Source organism: Myotis brandtii, unplaced genomic scaffold (genome assembly GCF_000412655.1).
Source record: "Myotis brandtii unplaced genomic scaffold, ASM41265v1 scaffold1293, whole genome shotgun sequence".
Lineage (NCBI taxonomy): Eukaryota > Metazoa > Chordata > Mammalia > Chiroptera > Vespertilionidae > Myotis > Myotis brandtii.
In genome coordinates this window covers 5832-12111 of record NW_005354564.1, presented here as the reverse complement: position 1 = coordinate 12111, position 6280 = coordinate 5832, and positions in this window count along the sequence as shown.

Below are 6280 nucleotides of genomic sequence, written 5' to 3'. Positions count from 1 at the left end.
TCTAAGCCAGTGATGGCGAACCTATGACACGCGTGTCAGAGGTGACATGCGAACTCATTTTTTTGGTTGATTTTTCTTTGTTAAATGGCATTTAAATATATAAAATAAATATCAAAAATATAAGTCTTTGTTTTACTATGGTTGCAAATATCAAAAAATTTCTATATGTGACACGGCACCAGAGTTAAGTTAGGGTTTTTCAAAATGCTGACACGCCGAGCTCAAAAGGTTCGCCATCACTGCCCTAGGGTTTAAATAATGCTGAGAAACAAGTGAATGAACCTAAAAATTATTGTGTTTTAGAAGATGGATTTCAAAAGAATATCCAAAAGTTCAAAGAAAAGAAAAGGGGGTAGTCACCTTGGTAGCAGTGTTACATGAAATGTAAAACCATTCAAAGCAAATGAAAAAAGGGAAATGCTCAGAAGGAATTGTTACAATCTACTGCATAATTAATATCTGCTATAAACTGAATGTTTGTGCCCTCCCCCAAAAAATCACATGTTAAAACCTATTCCCCAATGTGATGATATTTGGGGTGGAGGTAATTAGGGCACAAGATTGGAGCCCTCATGGATGGGATTAGTGCCCTTATGAAAGAGACACCAGACAGCTCCGTTGCCCCTCCCACCATCTGAGGGCATGAGAAGCAAGAAGACAGCTGTCCATGAAGAAGCTAGCCCAAGCCAAACACCAAATTGGCAAGCACCTTGAATGTAAACTTCTCAGCCTCCAGCACTGTGACAAATAAATTTCTGTTCTTTATAAGACCCCAGTCTATGGTATTTTGTTGTTGCAACCCAAACAGACTAAGACAGGCACCCTGTGACTCTCCATCCAGATGCCCCCACAAGTACCCATTCAACTACGGAAGGGCATCTTGGTTGCTTCCAACTTTTGACAATTACTCTATGAATAAAGCTGCTATTAAACACCTGTGTGTTGGTTTTTGTGTGGGCATAAGTTTTCCTCACATTTAGTAAATACCAAGGAATGTGATTGCTGGCTTGTATAGGAAGAGTATGCTCAGTTTTATAGAAACAGCCAAACTGTCCCCCAAAGTGGCTCTCCTGTTGTGCATTCCTACCAGCAATGAATGACAGTTCCTGTTAAGAACCTTGCCAGTTTTTGGTGTCAGTGTTTTGGGTTATGACTTAGGTTTTACCCCCCTTGGTTTATAGGAAGGGAGCTGATCTATTGACTACATCAATTACTAAGCCCCTTCTATGTGTGTAGACCTGTTTTAGGCAGTTGGGCAAAGAGGAATGTCAACTAAAGCTCTCTTTCTTTGGCATGCCTACATCTTTTGGGATAAAGTAAATGAGCCACATTATATTTGGGGGCTGAACCTGGCCATCTTGCCCAGTGGATGAGCATCGACCTATGAAGCAGGAGGTAACGGTTCTATTCCCAGTCAGGGCACATAGCCAGGTTGCGGGCTCAGTTCCCAGTGTGGACTGTGCAGGAAGCAGCAGATCAATGATTTTCTCTCTTCACTGATGTTTCTATCTCTCTCTCCCTCTCCCTTCCTCTCCAAAATCAATAAAAATGTTTTAAAAAGCAAAAGTCTAAGGTATATTTGGGGGAAGATATGTGTTTCAAGATTGATATTTTGGGAATCTTTTTAGATTGAGAGAGAGCTTTAAGCGGGATCTAGGACAGCGGTTCTCAACCTGTGGGTCGCGACCCCTCTGGGGGTTGAACGACCCTTTCACAGGGGTCGCCTAAGACCATCGGAAAAACACATATATAATTACATATTGTTTTTATGATTAAAATATTTTAAAAAACGAAAGTCTAAGGTATATTTGGGGGCAGATATGTGTTTCAAGATTGATATTTTGGGAATCTTTTTAGATTGAGAGAGAGCTTTAAGCAGGATCTAGAAGATCATGAATTTTTGAGAGGTGGAGAGGTCTGAGGCAGCCATCCCAGCAGTTACAGTGGTGGAAGCAGTGACTGTAGGTTGACATTGAGAATGATTATGGCCAAATGTGGATTTCATACATTAGTCAGTTTTTCTGTGGATTTAATAAATTATTTGGTGGAGTGTGAAGTTTCCTCCTCAGATAATGAAAGGTTAATGAAAACATTCCCATTCTAATAAACTATTTTTAATTCATATCTCATCTTCTCAGGACACCTACATTGACCACCCTATTAATTCTGAATTGCTTCTTGTCCTCTTTTGTACCCCTTCCCTGCTTTGTTTTACTCCATGACTCCTTTCACCAACTGCCATGTCATGGATTTTACTATTGTGATTTTTGTGATTTTATTCTGTTGTGTATTGATTTGTTTTATTTTTTGTTTGCCTCCTCCCCTTAAAATGTAAGCTCTGCCAGATGATGTATTTCTATTTTATTCATTGCTATGCTCCCACAGCCTAGACTGTCACATTTAAGAAGTCTTTAATAACTATTTATAAAAAAAGAACAAATTAATTAATTAATTCACTTAATTTCCCAATGCTTATTAAGTGCCCTGCCACTATTGGTGATATGCCCTAATATTTATTAAACATTTGCATGTGTTAGGCACTGTGATAAGAACTCTGAGATGCATTGTATCATTTAATTCTTACAACAACCGATAAGGAAGGTACTATTCTTATCACCACGTTACACTTAAAGACTCTGAATGCTGTAGAATTAAATTGTTCAGGAGCTCACAGTAAGTGGCAGAGTCCAAATTCAATTCAAGACCCTACAGAGTCCATCCTGTCATTCTCCTACCATTTGAGTGAGGCCCAGCCCCTGCCCTCCAGGTAGCAGGGAGACCTGCTGACCTTTAGAGGAGGCATGTGTAGGAGCTACAAGAGCCTTGCTTGTGATAAAGGAACAGGCTTACTCTACAATGGTGTAAACTTGAGAAGCCCAGACTGACCCTGGCCTCTCCTGCCACCCACCTGGAACCACCAGATCAGATACAAAGGAGCCCAGAGTGCTCCTTTCAGAAGACATCAGAGACGTTGCCTTGGGGGACTCCAGTGGCTCAGCCCCTCTGGTCCTTGCACAGTCTCCTCCCCAAGAGGCCAGCAGTAATTTGTTCAATTAGTCCACGTTAGCTATTTCTCTATTGAAGATCCTAGGTGTCTTCTCCCCAATGTCTTCTTTCTGCTATAAACAAACCCCTCTTGCCCATTGTTCTGTTGCTGATAAACAGACAAGCAAATTTATGAAGGTCCTTGGGCCATGGAGGCTGCATCTTGTCCTGTGGCTCCCCGGTCTCTTGGACAGAAAGTGAAGACTACCGCCTGCCAGCTTAGGCCCGATCCAGGGGGGATCGGGCCTAAGCTGGCAGTCAGACATCCCTCTCGCAGTCTGGGGTTCTCACAGTTTGGGACTCCTTGCTCCTTACTGCCCGCCTACAGTGGAGGCAAGAGAGGCTCCTGCCACCACCGCTGCACTCGCCAGCTGTGAGACCCGCTTCTGGCTGAGCAGTGCTCCCCCTGTGGGAGCACACTGACCACCAGGGGGCAGCTCCTGTGTTGAGTATCTTCCCCCTTGTGGTCAGTGAACATCATAGCAACCCGTCGTTCCACTGTTCAGTCGATTTTCATATTACAATTTTATTATATAGGAGGATACTGACCAAGAATATTACATGTCTATATTTACATTTCTGTATCTATCTGTGTGTGTGTGTGTGTGTGTGTGTGTGTGTAAGGGAGAGAGAGAGAGAGAGAGAGAGAGAGAGAGAGAGAGAGGCTGAGCATATGTATAGAAGTGTGTGTATTGTTTTTAACAAACTCACACCTCTACTAAATCGGAGTTTGAGTAGAAGGGATAGGGAGAAAGTAGAAAGTAAAGGCTTGAAACTCTAAGAGCATGTGTGTGTGTGTGTCTGTATATTTACCCATGTATGGAACAGTCTCACTTTCTGATGTTCCTCTGGACTCAAGACCAGAACGTAGTTAGGCACTTACAAACTGGATCCACATTAAGCCCTATTGGGGCCATTGGACTATGTGGGTTGAATGTTCCAGTATTGCCCCAGTGCCCTGGGTTCATATTTCTCACTCTGGCCTTTAGCATTATCCATATTTATACTTAGGGAACATGGCAGCCTCATTAAGTGTCCTGGTTCGGGTGTCCTCAATATCTGCTAGTTGTCCTCCAATAGCTTTGTGGCCTTACTTTGATCTCTCTGAGGCCAGAAGCCTTAAACATAAATGAATAATAATAGCTCCTGTACAATATCGCTGGCAACAGTTTAATACGTGTCAGGCACACAGTAAGCCACCAGTCACTGTGACCAGTGTATACCCTTCTTCAGATGGAGGCTGACTTTCCTGACTGCCCATCCAGGTAGCTCCACATGAGAGAATGCACTGTGCCAATAGGGACAGCAGGCCCGTGCCAAAATTCTCTCAAACCTTAGTTTACGGCTTCATCACTGACCACAGGTCACATGACCATTTACACACAAGATGAAGGTTACCTTCCCGCTGATTAGCTCTCTGACACTGCAGCGCTGTGCCTGCACACATCAGGTTTTCTGTTCCCCCAGCACCCCCACTTCACCTCCAGAGAAGCCAGAGATCTTAGTGGAAGTCTCACCCAGCCATTGTCAATGAGCAGGGAGGCCTAGTAAGGGGTGAGGTCACCAACTTTCTCCTACTGTCCCATTGTCCCTGAGAATCACCCTAGTCTGGAACAAGTATCTACGGTCAGATGTGGATTCCCATGTCTTATGTCAGTTTCCTCTTCCAGGCATCATAAAATATGGGCATTTCAACTCTATCAGCCATTCCCCTGCAAAGAAATGGGAAGTGTCTGTTTCTAATGAGAAGAGCATTGGGAGAAATCTCTTTGACATCAAGTTCCACCACCAAACACACTGTGTAAATAAATGACTTCACTTCTCAGGTTAGTAGAATGGAAAAGAAAAGTCTCTGTCTTCTCTTCTTCTCAGACAAAATATATATTGACTGCATGTAGTTGAAAGTATGTGAAAGCTGTTTGCAAACTATAGGTTGTAGGCATATAAATGGTTGTAGGAATGAGTGATGGGCAGACATCTAAGCTGGCGATTAAGGTAATATTGAGCACAGAGATCCTCTTTGAAACACTGAAGTAACATGCCTCAAAGGCCTGACTATTTTGCTTAATTAAATACAGTGAGGTAGAATATGTTCAATAGGAGCTTAGACAATAAAATAGACAGAAGGGGGGAAAATGAAGACTAGCAGTTACTGGCCATGTGATGATGAGCTCATTTATTAACATTTCTTAGTTTCAGCATGCTTGCATGTGCACACATGCACACACACTACATAAATATATATATGCAAAAATCCTTTCCTTTTGCCTGGCATACAGTTGAATACATGTTCAACAAATGTCAATTACATTAAGATTGACATTGGGAAACAGTCACATTAATCAGGTAAATATTAATTCTAATAGGCATCACCAATCTTATAGTATCTATCAGTTCTCAGATTCTAGGTGACTTACTGCATTAGAAATCTCAGATATTAGCCAATTGATTCACTGAAGATAGACTCAAAGAAATGAACAACAAAAATAGGTAAAGAAAAAAATATTTTAATCCAAATAAAACAAATTTATAGATTAACACAACTTTTAGATCAGCCACCTGCTCCTTTCTAATGCCCACCTCACATTTCTGGTATATTAGATTCCTAAAGATCAACCCAATATTTAAAAAACAACAGCCAAGATTTATCTGGACACTCACACTGGCCTGAAGATGTCAGAGGACATAGCTGTGCCCTTACCACATAAAGAACTCTACTAAAATACCATAACTCTCATGGAATCATTTAATTCTTCTGCAAACCCTATGGGTAGGAATTATCATGCTTATTTGATAAAGATTAAAAATTAGGCTAGAAGGTAAGCTGTTGAAACCAGCTAGAAAGTGGTAGAGTCAGAACCCACTAGAAGTCTAGTTTCAGATTCTCAGATATTCAGAACCAGTTCATGAAGAAGCGATTCCTTAAAATGTGAGCTCTGGAAGGAAGGAACTTGATCTTATTTTCTCCAGAAGAGTTCAGTGTCTAACAGGTTAGATAAATAAATAAATTTCATCTGTTTTACACTGAAGGGCATTTTGTGGATGACTGCAGGTCTGATGGCTCCCTCTTTATCTCCCTACAGTGTGAGAGTGAGGATTCAGGCAACAACATGTGAGAAACACCTGAGGAATTTCTCCATAGAAAATAGATAACCCAACTGTGTTGGCCATTATCACTATTTATCATCTGAGACATTTCTAATATTCCTTCAATCTAAGCAGAAAGAAAGGCAGC